Below are 14,682 nucleotides of genomic sequence, written 5' to 3' on the forward strand. Positions count from 1 at the left end.
AGCTTCTGTCCTTTCTTGTGTATATCTGGAATAAGAATTCAGACATTATGTACTTCTTTAATAAAGAATTCAGACATTATGTACTTCTTTAATCTGCAAGTAACTTACTCAAATTCTCCATAAATATTGAATAACTTAGAAACCACCTGCCCAGAATGCTTATAGTTTTATTCCAAATAATTAAAGTTTGAAACCAAAAGAATAAATTACTTTTGTTAATGCACCAGAATGTTTAGGGGCACAGGCATTTTCACATATGTTATATATGATTATGTGTATATTTCATGTATATTATACATAACTAGTGTCTCCTACAAATAAAAAGTAAATTTTTTGGAATCTTTAGACTTTAATTTTTCTGTTTAATTGCCCCATTGTTTGGTTTCTTAATATATCAGAGGTCAAATTGGATTTAGTTAAACTTTTACTTTAGTAGAAAGATTCCTGTAGAAAATAGAAAAATAGATATGTAGATGTTGATTATGCATTTTTCTTTTCCCTAAATATTTATTACATCTCTGCCTCAAATCCCAAACTAGGTACTTAAGTGCCTTCATACACTGCAGTAAATTCACAGGGGTGCTTCAGGAGATTTGAAATCTTTAAAGAAAACAGCATTACTCAACATCTTTTGAGTACTGCATGAACTACTGGATCAAGGTAGTTCAGTTTCAAATTTAGGTTGTGTGCCATTCTTTTAAATTATGTCATATGTTTGCATATAAGCAGTTGGCTGTGGTTTAAAAAAATAAGAACCTCAGGAAAATCAATGTGGAACAGTGCTGGAGAAGACCATTGAGAGGACATGACTACTGGCTGACCTGTGAGCTGGACCCAGCCAATCAAGGGCTCCTCAGCCCCTCCCCTGTCCTTGGAATATATGTTCCACTCACCATTCTCACACTGGGAGGTGTTTTAAGGATGTAACCTTGAGAGAATAAGGTGGTGTTGGAACAATCTAGACAGTATATGTAACTGAACTCAGTTAAGGCCTCTATATAAACTTTTAAGATTCTGGCGGGTGTGGAGATCTAATGTTGTGGCCGCCCAAGACAAGCTTCTTATGCAAATTCCCTTGCTTCGTAAACCTACCACCCACCAATCTAGAGCAGCCTGCCTCTTTCTTTGGTATCTCCTTGCCCTCTGTGTCTGGGGGGAGGGGAGTCGTTTGCAAACCACCAAGCAGCAAATGAGGATGGCAGAATCTGATCTGATTTCACAGTTTGAGAAGCTCTGTAATGCCCATGATGTGCACACCTCACATTGGTAAATTTGAAAATTTTCATTTTTTCTTAATGTTATATATATAATTTTTTTCAAATGTCTAATAAATTGTTAGAATGAAAATATTTGTAAAGTCATTTGGACCTAACCTGAATAAATGGAATGATTAGGTATTTCTTTACTGGGGTGCCATGAAATTACTGAGACATGAAGGGTGCTGTGAATCAAGAAAGATTGGCGTTCTTTGATTTGTGACAACAGTGCAGTGGACGGTGGGATCAAAATATCTTATGGAGGGAAAATAGTTTTGAGGCTTGGTTTCTTATTAACCATTTTGCCATCATTTTTTTCTTAGAAAATTCATTTTAATATTCTTGTGAAAGACCAAATTGGGAAATTGTAATAGACTTGTTTTTAAATCCTATTTAGTTCATTATGAAGAGTGATCCAACGTCAGGCATGTAATAAGCACTCAAAATATTACTGGAATGAATTAACAAAAGTATATAAATTATACTTAATTACAAAATAATTGTTCCAAATTATCAAACTCTTTCAACTGCCATTGCATAGCTTTTATGATCAGAATATCCCAAAGAATTTAGGCCATTGTCCAAGTAACTGAGTTCAAACAAACAACCTGTGTTCTCCGGGATGTCATTAGCATATTGTTTTGATAGTGGAGAAACAGTACCTTATGTATATCTTCACTTTATGCCAAGAGAGGCGATAGTTTCTGTCTATGGAAACATGCTAATTCCATCTGCTCCTATTAAAGAGAAAACAGTATGAAAATATTCATTAAAAATAAAAAGTCATACACATAAGGGATTAAAATGCAAATTGCTCAGAAGGATGTAAAATAAAAGGGAAAAACCTTCCTCCCCAGAACCTGTTGCCCTCTATCCAAAAGTATGACGCATTAATAATTTTTTGTTTTGTGAGATTCTAAGGTGGCTTTCAGTGACCTCCAGGTTCTGGTATTAATGTCCTTATGTGCTCTTGCCCCCTTGAGTGTGGACAGCATCTGTAACTTCCGTCTAAACAACAGAATACGGCAAAGGTGATGGGATGTCGCTTTTGTGATAATGTGTTACTTAAGATTATAATTTCTGTTTTGCTCACAGGCTCTCTCAATAGATCCTTTCCCTTGCTGGTTTTGATGAAGTAAGCTGCCATATGAAGAGTCCGTGTGGAAGGAATTAAGGGCAACCTCTTTCCAACAGGCAGCAAGGAACTGAGGCCCTTATTCGGAAAACCTGCAAGGAACTGAATCCTGTCAACAGCCGTGTGAACTTGGAAATGGATGCGCTCCCAGTGGAATTTCAGGTGAGACCCCAGCCCCGACTGACAGGCCTATTGAAGCTTTTAAGAGACACTGAAGCACAGGATCCAGCTAAGCCAAGTCAGAATTCCTGACTCACAGAAACTGTGAGCTAATAAATGTGTGTGATTTAAAACTGTGAAGCTTGTGACAGCATTGCTATGTAGCAAAAGATAACTAATATATGTATTCTTCCATCAGTACTCACAAATTGAATCACATTATACGGACTCTGGCATTTTGCCTCTTTTATTCTTTGAAGAAGGACGTATTTTAATGTAAAGCAACAAAAGAGAAGTAAACAAGTTCTTAGGCAACACTCTTATTTTCCTGTTCCTAATATTTCAGGACAACAAAGATATTAATTATCAGTATGTGGAGAGAATGAGCTTTCACTTTTCTGTCTGATCGTACTCATACTGGTCTTCTCTGAATTTTCAGAATTTTCCACCTTTCTTGCTACACACCATTTCCTCTGACCAGTACGTGATCATCTACTCTGCAATTTCCTGTCATCTAGGCAACTGATGTTGTTTCTTGTGATCTCAGGCCAATCCTTACTGCTCCTGGCTGGGAAGCACTCTCTTAGCTCCCGGACTCAGTCACATCACTCCATTTCACACTCTCACAGGACCATGTGCTTTTCCTTAATGCTGTGTAGTACTTAGAACAGTGGTAATTTGACACTTACTTGTGTGAGTATAAAAGAAAGGAATCTCTTTCCTTCATAATATCTATAGTGCTCTGGAAAATGAGTCTCTTTCAGAGAACACAGCCAATTCTGTATATCTTATAAAACCTTTACGGATATATAAAACCCTACGTAAAACATATTGTGGATAAATTTGGTTTATTCAATAAAATGTTTACGATGTTCTACATGTCCTTTTTATCCTCACCTGGGCTTTTAAACAATAGAATTAAAATCAGGTATATGAGGCCAAGACTCTGGTTTTACACTGGTAAAGAACATGAACTTTTCAAGAGGAAATATGAACCATTCTCTAAAGTTCCTCTTTGAAATACTTTAAAGAGCATCATGATTAAATCAGTTCCTGGATGGTTTGTTTCTGATATCCAGAAAACTCTACATGTTTCCAGAGTGGATAGTGCACACATTTGTGTGGGCTTATTCTTGCTTCTCTTTACACTGTGGTAGAGGTGAGTGGGGGCTGCCAGTTTCTATCAGGGAAGGAACACAGCAAACCTTAACTGGTCTTTTCTTTCCCCTTCTTCACTGTGGTCCCTGCAACTCACCTATATACTCATGAGTTATAGAATAGGGAAAATGTTTATATTAGAAAATATTTTATTAGTTTAATCATGATGCAGAAAGAATCTAAATGCTCAGGGGTTTGACATAATAGAAGTTTATTTCTCCTCTGCATTTTATGTTCTTGCAGGGCTGTTAGGGGGCCAAGCCCTGCATTATCGCTTCACAACCCAGGCTCATCACCACCTTCTGGCTGCCCTACCTGAAACACTCAGGCCACGGCGTTCCTCAGTACCCATCACAGGTAAGAGAGAGGACTAGACTTTCACCTGGGTTTTTTCATTGCCTTGGACTGGAAACAACACATGTCAATATCACATTCTCTTCATTGGTAAGAAATAGCCGCCTGACTTCTCCTAATTTTAAGGAGACTAGAAAGTCTGGAGGACACCGGGGAACACATATTTGGTAAGTATGTCTGCCGTAAAGTTGTCTTCCTAAGCATAAATAACAGGAGAATATTTTTAAGGATATGCATGAGGCAGATGATTCAAGATAGATAACAGGAACTGGAGCATTAATTAGTGTTTTGCAAGTTTAGTGCTAAGATGGGCATTGTTATTATAATATTTGGAGATTTCCTTAAAGACTTGTAGAGGATTGATTGTGAACTTGCAGATGTAAGTCCCTAGAAATGGAGTTGTTATAAAATGCTTTGGCGAAGGTGTCCCATCTTTAATAATACAAATTCTCATGTTTTTCTTAAGGTGAGGGCCTGTAGGTATTTCATTTTGATGCATTCAATGGAATGGGAATGGGTCTTCAGATCTCATTATTACTCATGTTTACCTTGTCTATTTAAATTTAAATCACTCCACTTGAAGTGTTAATGTATAATTTGATCTCCATAGGCATTTGTCATTACTGCTGTACTTTAATTAATTCATCAGATTACAGAATACTTACCATTGGCCATTTACCTTTCACAAGTTTCTATTCATATGTCACACGTTGAAGGTACTTTAAGAAAACTGAATGCCAGAGGTGTCAGGCAACTTGTCCAGTGCTTACTAATTTTCTCCTTTGTAACAACGAATATTTTTTAAATACTTAATGGATTGGGGTTGGTGGGTGCAGACATAAGTAAGAAATGGTCCTGACACTTGAGGATTTCAGTTTATGGCAGTGGCTCCCAAACTTGACTGTTTATAACAGTCCCTTGGCCTCTTGTTAGAAATGCAGTTGCTCAGTTGACCTGCAGGGGTTTGGATTCTCTGGGTCTCAGGGAGGCAAGCTGCGTTTTGACAAGCCTGTTCCACGAGTCTCTGATGCAGCTGATCTACAGCTAAATGCTGGTTTATTGGACCACATGGGCCAGTCTTATTTTTTCTTTCTTCCCTCCTCTCTCCTCCTGTTCTATTCTACTGAGGGAAAAATTTGGAAGGATTTATCATACACAACTGTTTATTTCTATATCAGAGCTCTTTGTTGCAAACAATAAAAATAAACTCTGGCTGTTGGAAGCAGAAAAAGAATCTATTAAAGGGAATTAGATAGTTCAGAGTACCTCTGGGAGGGCTGGAGAAAGAGGCATAGAGATAAGCAACCAGGAACAATGCCTAATCTACCTCAGAGCTGCTCCAGAAAATAAACCATTGTTACGTGCCCAGGCATAGTTGCTGTGGCTCCTCCAGATGATACCCCCAACTCTGAGCACTAGATGCTGCCACCAGAAGCTCTGTCCAGCTGCCCTAGCCATGTCCAGAAATTGCACGTAGCCTCCACCTCTCGCACTAGGAAGAATTACATGCGGGGCCTGCTTTACTGGACTGATTCAAAGACCCGCCTGTCTCATCCCACTGGCAGATCTTAGTGACAGTCTGCAGCCAGCTCCCAGGCAGGCTGGGCAAGCTTCTGTAGTAGGAGGTATTCTCTGTCTCCCACCAAGAGCTGTGAGGCAATGGTGCTCAAAGGGACTGTGTTGCCAAAAGGAACAACAAAAGATCTACTCCACATTTAGCATATTTGAATGTGGAAATACTGGCGACTTTCTTATCTTGCCGATTGTTAGTGTATAGTGTTGAATCAATTAATGGTCCTGCAATTAAAAATCAGTTTTTGTTGCAAATAAATTTCAGCATATAATTTATAAAGAACTGGTTTTAAAAGAAATGTTCAGTTTTACATTTTTCTGAGTTAGGAATATTTTAAAGACTGACTCTAATATCCCTGTTGGTTGTAAAAAAATTCTCTCTTCCACCTCAGGGAATATTTAGTAAAGAAAGAAAACCTTTTCTGAGAATTTGGTGGGAGAAATTGGTGTAAAACAGGAGAAAAAAAAATCTCTTCTTCTAGAGGAGAAATACAATGGAGTCACGAAAGGTTTTCTCTTATGACAGAAAACCTTGGAGGACTCAGGGTGTGTATAATGTTTCCTTCTTAATGTATTGCTTACAGAAGAGTATGTGAGAGGCTCTTGATTCCTTTGAACAGGATATGCTCTGCAGATAGGTTTTATCCTTGCCCTTCAGCTTCTTTATTGCTAGACACTGCAATCAGAAGTATACTGGGGGAAGAGACTCTAAATTTGGTAACTTTAAAACAGGAAAAATGGAACAATCAATAAAACGATTTATTTCTTCATTTGGCAAGTATTTATTGAGCGCCTACTTCACAAAAAAGTTTATCACATGGTCACTACCCTCAAGAAGCTTAGACATATGTGGGAAGCCAGCAATAATTGGATGATAAAAATATATAAAAGAGAACACATAGGGTATTATGAGAGTAGAGATAATGCATATTTAACTTAAACTGGCTTTCTAAAAAGAATAATTCCTTTGAGAATCTAAAAGACTGGGAAAGAATTAGCCAGGTAAATGGTGGGTGTAGGAGGTATTACAGAGAATAGCATGGGCCAGAGGCAGGCACATGGCACTGAGGTATGAAAAGGCATTTAGGGAAACTAAGAAGAGGAGAATATCATTTGGGAGTAGCAGAACTAAGACTAGAGGTGCAGGTCAAGTGGGGCCGGGTTCATTGTCCTGAGGACAATGGAAAACCACTGAAGGAGTTAAGTCAGATGTGTATTGGTGATATATTTAAATGTGGAGAAATGGAATGATGAATGATGAGGGTGGAAATGAGTTTGGGAATGTTCCAGTAATCCTATCAGGAAATGATGAGGCCATAAATTAGATGATGGATAAAATGGAATGAATTCCAAAGATACTTAGGTGATAGGACTGATGAGACGGACACTAATTGGATGTACGAAATTCAGGAAAGGTTTTAGTCAAAGATAATTCCCAGGCATATAATTTGGACAACTGAATGGATGGTGTTGCCACTCACCAAGACAGGGTGTTTCTTTGGGAGAAATAGAATAACTTTAGTTTTGGATGTGTATTACAGAGGGCATCCAAGTAGAGATGTACACTTCCCAGTTGGCCACGTGGGAACGAAGCTCAAGAGAAAGATTTAAGCCAGAGACGTGGATTTGTCAGGTTTTAGATTGTAGTTGAAGCCATTGGTGAAGGTAAGATTGCACAGTGAGATTATGAGAAAGAGGGCAAAGAGTGGAACAGTGAGGGTTACCAGATAGGAGGAGAAGATTGAAACGCATTCCATGAAATAACCTGGCCCTATCAGTTTAGGAAGAAACCTTTATCACCATCCTGTGTGCCTCCTCACTCCTTCTTCCCAGGGAATTTGGCCCAATCTCTACCCACTTTCTTTAATTTTGGGATCTGGTTCTCTGCATAAAGTGAGTGTTCCTGTCTGCTCTCTGCCTTTTGATAAGAGGCTTATCTCTGCTGGACACCCTGAGGCTGTTCACCTGTGCTGGAGCCTCATGAGTAAATATGTTAATTCAAGGTAGACTATTAATAGACCTCCTTGACTGCATACCTAATGGGTGATTCTCCACTGGGGGAGATATTACCTCCACCCCCAGAGGGACAGTTGGCAATTTCTGGAGATATTTTTGGTTGTTACAATTGAGGGGAGGAAGAGTGTGCTATTGGCATCTAGTGAGTAGAGGGTAGAGATGCCGCCAAACAACCTCTAGGGTGCAGACAATCCTCCTACCTTAACAAAGAATTATTTGGTCCAACATGTCCAACAAGCTTGAGAAACACTGATCTAAACCATATTGCTCAATAGAATATAATAATAAGAAGGTAATATTTTTTATCTTTAGTTGTATGGCTCCTCAATGTGTCTCTGGTAAGCTACAGATTTTGGTGGGAAGAGAGTGACATTATGTATTGTGCACCCTAAACCACCATCAAGGAGTGAACAGAAGACAGGAGAGAAAGCAATAGAAAAAGGGTCATGGGAACAAGGATAATTAGTGTGGTTAAGAGGGGAAGGCAATCACCGTCAACTGTTTCTCAGAAGTCTAGTGAGGCAGGAACTGAAGAGAGAGTTTAGGATTTAACAGCTGTGACTTCTCTACTGACCTTCAGAGGCATTTGGTTGAGAAGATGAAGCTAGTGCAGATGACCTTGAGGAGCAAATGGAAACAATGCTATGTTCTCTTTCTCTGGCTGTTGAGGAGAAGCAAGAGAGAGATTGGTAGGTAGTGGGGAACATAGGAAAAGGGGAAGGTTGAACATGTTTATGTAATAAATCAGGAGGCAAAAAGGGGAATTATGTGCAGTAACATCCCTGAGGTGTTCAGAGGGAGAGAATATCCAGACCACTAGTAGAAGGAATGGCTTTGTTCAGAAGAGGTTTCTCTTCCATGAATATGGAGGAGTGGGAGAAAGGAAGACGATGAAAACAGCTTCATGTGACAGAGCCTCTCAGAGGTGAGGGGAGAAGGAAGAGGCAGCTGCTCAGCTGTCTTTGACAGCTTCTTTTCTGACTTGCTGAACTACAAGTGGTGCCATTTTCTGAGACCTCAGAGGGAAGAGGTGGAATAAGGAGCCTAAGTGGACTGTGAACATTTGAGATTAAAAATCTACTGGGAGAAAGAATCAATGAGGGGCCATACTGTTACCCTTACTTTCTTTTTTAAAAAAAATCTTATTTGGCTTTATATATATATATTTTTAATTGAAATATATTTGACATATGGCATTGTGTTAAGTTTAAGATATATATTAGGTTGGTGCAAAAGTAATCGTGGTCTAAAAGGTTAAAAATAATTGCAAAAACTGCAATTACTTTTGCACAAACCTAATAACATGTTGATTTGATACATTTATATATTTCAATATGATAGCACCTTTATGACATTGTGTAATTATTATTTCTTTTTTTTGTGATGGAAATAATTAGGATCTGGTCTCTTAACATATTTGTTGTTTATAATACAATGTTGTCTATAATCACTATACTGTGCATTAGATCTTCAGGACTTATTTTTCTGCTAGTTGTAAGTTATCCTTTCTTTGTTATGTTTCAGAGTAGTTTCTGGGGAGGCTGGGCACGGGAGATCTGGTCACTCACATTTACAACCAAGTCAATCTCAGGCTCTCATATGCTGTTGTCCCCAAGCTGTCCTCCCAGATGTCAAATAGAGGAGGCCAGCAGGGTGGGATGGCAGTACTCCCACTTCCTACTTCTTTCTTGCCTCCCATGACCAAATTCCTAGAACCATCATCCTGAGTATCTGGCTTTTCTCCCAAAACTTAACATTTCCCACATAAATATGGTGTAAATGTACCCTGCTGCCTTCCCATACTTGCTGAGAGTCTTGGTACCTTAGCAGATAGCCCATCTCAGACCTAGATCTGTCATATCTAGTACTTGGACTTTGGCAAATAAATAGTATCTCTTGCACTGGTCGTTTGGAAAGTATGGTTACTAAATGTGATGTTGTTTGCATCCAAGTTGTTTGAATTTCTGTGAGTACTTCAAGGCCTGTACAGACAATAGAATGGAACATTTGAAATAGACGTCATACTGCGATGCCCAAGAAAATGTAGCTGTACAGGCAACCACCTGCTTCACCTCCTTGCAAGAATGGCTTTAGAATTCTTTGCTCCACTGACTTGAGTTTCTGAAATGCCCATGGTACTCACCTTGATCCACAGCCCTACAACAGAGGGAGAGTGGATGTTTTTATTTGCATCTCTAAATTCCTATAAAGGTTTTAAAGTTATTTTACCCACTGGTAAACATAATAGTGATATTCAGATAGTGCACATTTAAGCTTGCCTTTCTCTCTACATAAAAGCGCATGCTAATGGTCACAGGATAATTAAAATTAAACCACATTCAATAGATAAACAAATTAAAGCAGAGCTGATTGTGTGCATGCCTCCCTAAACAGCACACACATTATCAGAGAGGGCAACTCTAATTATTCAAGGATATAGCAAGAGCTATGGAAGGAGCTATTGATTTTTTTTTAAGATAAGAAAGTGTCTTCAGAAGTATTAATGAGTAGTATTTGTTTACAAGCCAAATTCTTTGCAATACTGTAGAAATTAAAAAAAGGGAACTGGATCAGAGCTATCCAAACCTTACACACAAATCAGAACTTACCAACCAGTAACTCGTGATCTGCTAGTTATTATTTTTAATATTTATTTTTAATTGCAAGGTAATGCATGGATTATTTTCTTTGTAAAATGTTACACTGTTTATGACCATCCCCAGGTATCCATCCCTTCTTCAGAGTTAACACTTGCTACTGGTTTGGTGTGGACTTATCCCAATGGTTTCTGATGCATTTTAATTACATGTATCTATGGTTACCCATACACGTTTTACAATGTTGTATTGTGCTTTGTTTGTTTTTTGGTTTCCAAGATAAATGAGATCAATCTACATATAGATGCGCCGTTCTATCGAATACATTTATCCTTGCCTAATGTGCAGTAGAGATTTTTGATAATGGCACATATACAAATCTACTTTAATATTTTTCTCCATTTCATTTTCCCCCTAATATATTTGTATCAAAGCAATAAATGTCCTTGATTAAAAGATCAAAAAGGGGCAAGAAAGGCTTATAATAAGATGTAGCAGTCTCCTGCTCCATGGTCAGCAATCCAGTCCCACCTCTCATAGGCAACCACTCTGAGCAGTTGCCTGTGATAATTATCTCCAGATGTCTAAATAATCTCTGGCCACATCATTATTAATGAGTTATAAGTTTTAGACACTATACTAACTTTCTGCTGGAATATGATTACCCTTACTTATAATATTGTCACCTTCCCTCCCATCTTCCCCCAATTTACTCCAAACATTGCGTTGAATTCTTTATTGGCTGTCTTTATACTTATAATATAACACTTAAAACTTTATTTCTTGTTGTATCAACTATATATATTTTATCTGGACTTCTGACTTTGTATAAGAATGATGCTACCTCTCCTTTCCTTTCATCCTTCCAGTTTATTTTATAATCAATATCTTTACAGTGTTAACTTGGATTATGTGCTTTGTTTATCAGCTGAATCTAAAAGTCGAAAATCAACAAATGGCATTTCCATTATTGCAACTATGCAAGGGTACACTGTCTGATTTTTAAAATATAACTTTTGGTTTTTGTTTTTGATGGCATTTTGTTTTCTTACATTATTTATCTTTATCATATCCTTTTTGAAAACTTTTCAATAAAGTAATTATGGATTCTTCCTTCCCAGAAATTTTCTTCTCGGGGGCATCCATCCTATTATTCCCATAGGACTATTGTTCTCTAGGACTATTGTGCAGTTTTTATGCTGGATAGCTCCTCACTGTGCCTCTAGAAAGTTTCTCTCATTTCCTGTTCTTTTATCTTTTTGTTCTAGGCTATTCTCAAGTAACTTACTAAGAAATAGTGTGTGAGGGGTAAATTTTCTGAGCACGTCTGAAAACATTTTTTTCTACCTTCAAACTTGATTGATAATTTGGTTGGGTAAGAATTCTAGTTTCAAAATTATTTTCCCTTACAATGATAAAGGCATTTAGTATTAATGTGAGCTGTTTGAAGGCAATTAGCTCGTTATTCCTGTATTAGTGACCTTGTTTCTTATCCTATCTGAATGCTTTTCACATCAGTATTCTTAAAAACTTGACAAATAATTGCCTAAGATTTTTCATTCAAAGTGGGTCTTTAAATTTGGAGTCTGTGTCTTTCACTTATGGAAATTTTCTTGTATTATTGCTTAGATAATTTTTCTCTTTCATTTTTTCTCTTTCTAGATTTACTGTCAGATTGGAATGTCTGATGTTTGGGTCATATGGATTAATTCTCCTCCACTTATATTTTTTTCATTTCTCTGGCTTTTTGTTCTCCATCTTGGGATATTTCTTTGACTTTATTTCCAAACTACCCACTGATTGTTTTTTAACTTAAAACATTTTCAACAGATATGAATTTCTGGTTTTTCACTGGCTTTTCCTTTTAAATAATCTCTTACTATTTTATGGATAAAGTACCATCTTGAGATTTCTGAGGATAACAGAGGTTTTAAAATTTTGTCGAATTCCCCTAAATTCTTTTTCCCCTCTAGCATAATTTTTCTCTTCTGTTTTTAGTCTTTATCTGTGTCCTCCCTTTGGAAATTTTGTTAGGTGATCTTAATGTTAAGGTCTCCTTTCATCTTTTTAGAATGAGGGTATGAAGAGAAGGGTGCTGTGTGTGTGTGTGTGTGTGTGTGTGAGGCCTTATCCACTGGAGGCCTCTGCTTAGGACATTTGCTCAGATAACTCTAACTGCTGGAATGTGGATGCTTTTTCTTTGTGATCATTCAGTGAGGGTATAGACGACTGGCTGCTCTGTGTGCTATAAGGCTGGTATGTTAGCAGAGACGGCTTCACAGCAGCCCCCCACCCCTACCCCTGGCCCCACAGAAGGGCCCCAACTATGGTTTAAAGCTTTGTGTTCTTTGTCTTGAAATTATGAATAATTTGATCTTTGAATGTGTATTTTGTAAATCAAGTTCAGTGAGACAATAGAACATGTGCGGAGGCTTGTCGCCTGAGCTCAAGGGGTCCCACCTCCTTAGGACAGGTATTTTGAGTCTCAAGTCTATCTATGCCGTCTGGATCCCCAGTTAGCCCAGCTTATCCTACCCTGCCATGGTCTGGTGACCCTTGAGACCTTCCACTCAGGGCAGTGATGGGAAATATGTGTTAAGATGAAACCTTGAATAGTTGGAGTCCCCGAATGACTATGATAAATAGAGCTGACCCTTCTGCCCCGTACTGAATGTGTAGTGCGAATGAGAAATAAAATTTTAAACAGCAGTTTTAAGGCTGTTTATTACTTCAGGGTAACATAGCCCACACTGACAGAAAAATATATTGAACCTAGAAATGGGGGTTGCTGCGTTAAAGCCTATAGTATGTGGCATTGTCTTATTGGTTGGGTGCTGATTGACAGAAAACTGTTATTAGAGGCTAGACAAATGGTAAACTGTCTCCTGTCATAATTTGGAAGGTAGTTGACGGACCCACTTAATTCGTATCTGAAGAAAAAGAGGTAGAAAATAGAATGGTAATAATGCATGTTGGTTGCTGTTTACTCTTTACTGTGACAAGATACTTCAAGAAAAATGAATTCAGATAAGAACAGGCCAATTTACAAGCAGGAATAAAAGTAATAGAATCCATAAATTCAAGGAATTGTAAGGTTGCAAGAGGCAACTTTTTCTCATTATCAAACAGTAAAAAATAAAATTGAAAAAGCTTTCAGTCAAGAAAGGCTGATTAAACTCAAATGTATGGCTATTACATTTATTATTAAATCCTCTGAATAAATAAAGGTATCTCCTTTAATGTTCAACTGAAGGTATGGCATCACGTAAATCATTTCAATTGAAAAAAATAGCTTAGGAGAAGACTAATATGAACAAAGCCCTCTGCTATACTTAGTTGGACATACAGTAAGAATAAGAAATGAACATTATTTTCTCTTTCTAAGTCACTGAATTCTTGGGCTTCCAAGACTGATATGTTGACTTTGACATCTTGTCTTTTCTGCTTTGTGACTAGAGGACAGTCATTTATATATTGACTTGGTATGGTTAGAGGATTTGCATTGGCTGTTCCTGCTACGGGGTGAAATGAAATCAACAGAAATTTTCAAAGAGTAAACGCTGTAAATCCCCTGTGGAAAGGGAAGTAATCCCCATGTCTCTCACTCTATGTGCCCTGGACCCTTTTATCTTGACCTGATACTTGATACAGGAAACTGTGTCTTAGTCAGCTACAGCTGCCATAACAAAATACCATAGACAGGGTGGCGTAAACACAGAGATTTATTTATTACAATTTGGAGGCTGGGAGGTCTGAGATCAGGGTTCTGGCGTTGTATTCTGGTGACACCTTTCTTCCTGGCTTGCAGACTGCTGCCTTCTTGCTGTGTTCTGAGAGAGAGAGAGAGAGAGAGAGAGAGAGAGAGAGAGAGGGAGGGAGGGAGGGAGGGAGGGAGGGAGGGAGGGAGGGAGGGAGGGAGGGAGGGAGGGAGGGAGGGAGAGAGGGAGAGAGGGAGAGAGGGAGAGAGGGAGAGAGGGAGAGAGGGAGAGAGGGAGAGAGAGAGAGAGCATGCATATGTGTGCTCTCTAGTCTTTTCTTATAAGGGCATTAATTTCATCATGAGGGCCTCACCGTCATGACCTCATTGAAACCCAATTACCTCCCAAAGGCCCCATCTCCAATTACTATCATATTGGGGGTTCGGGTTTCAACATATAAATTTGGGGGGATACAAACATTCAGTACATAACATCCTGTGATCCTGGAAGACTAGCTTTCCTTAGAATAACCCATTCCTTTTGCTTTTATATTACCCAGTTAAATTTGAACCTTGGTGATCTATATTTACTCAAAAGGGTTCAGGTAGTTTTATGCTTTTAAAAGAATACTGTGTTTACAGTTATTTACTAAATCTATGTGAAAACCCATTTGTCTTTTAAAATCACCAAATCTCCTTTTGCTGATTTAAAAAGGCATCATAAAATACACACTTGTG

The 14,682-nt window shown here is 38.2% G+C and overlaps 1 long non-coding RNA gene across 1 annotated transcript in view; it reads left to right on the top strand.

The window, feature by feature from the left end:
• LOC141571828 (uncharacterized) overlaps window positions 1-4,065 on the top strand; it is a 116,390-nt gene extending 112,325 nt beyond the window's left edge. Inside the window, exons 2-3 of the long non-coding RNA XR_012496885.2 lie at window positions 2,352-2,553; window positions 3,952-4,065. This is a non-coding gene — a long non-coding RNA (uncharacterized LOC141571828). The remainder of the gene's footprint in view (window positions 1-2,351; window positions 2,554-3,951) is intronic.
• The last annotated feature ends 10,617 nt before the right edge of the window (window positions 4,066-14,682 follow it).

Source organism: Rhinolophus sinicus, chromosome 2, assembly GCF_057876585.1.
Source record: "Rhinolophus sinicus isolate RSI-liver-muscle chromosome 2, RSI-T2T, whole genome shotgun sequence".
Lineage (NCBI taxonomy): Eukaryota > Metazoa > Chordata > Mammalia > Chiroptera > Rhinolophidae > Rhinolophus > Rhinolophus sinicus.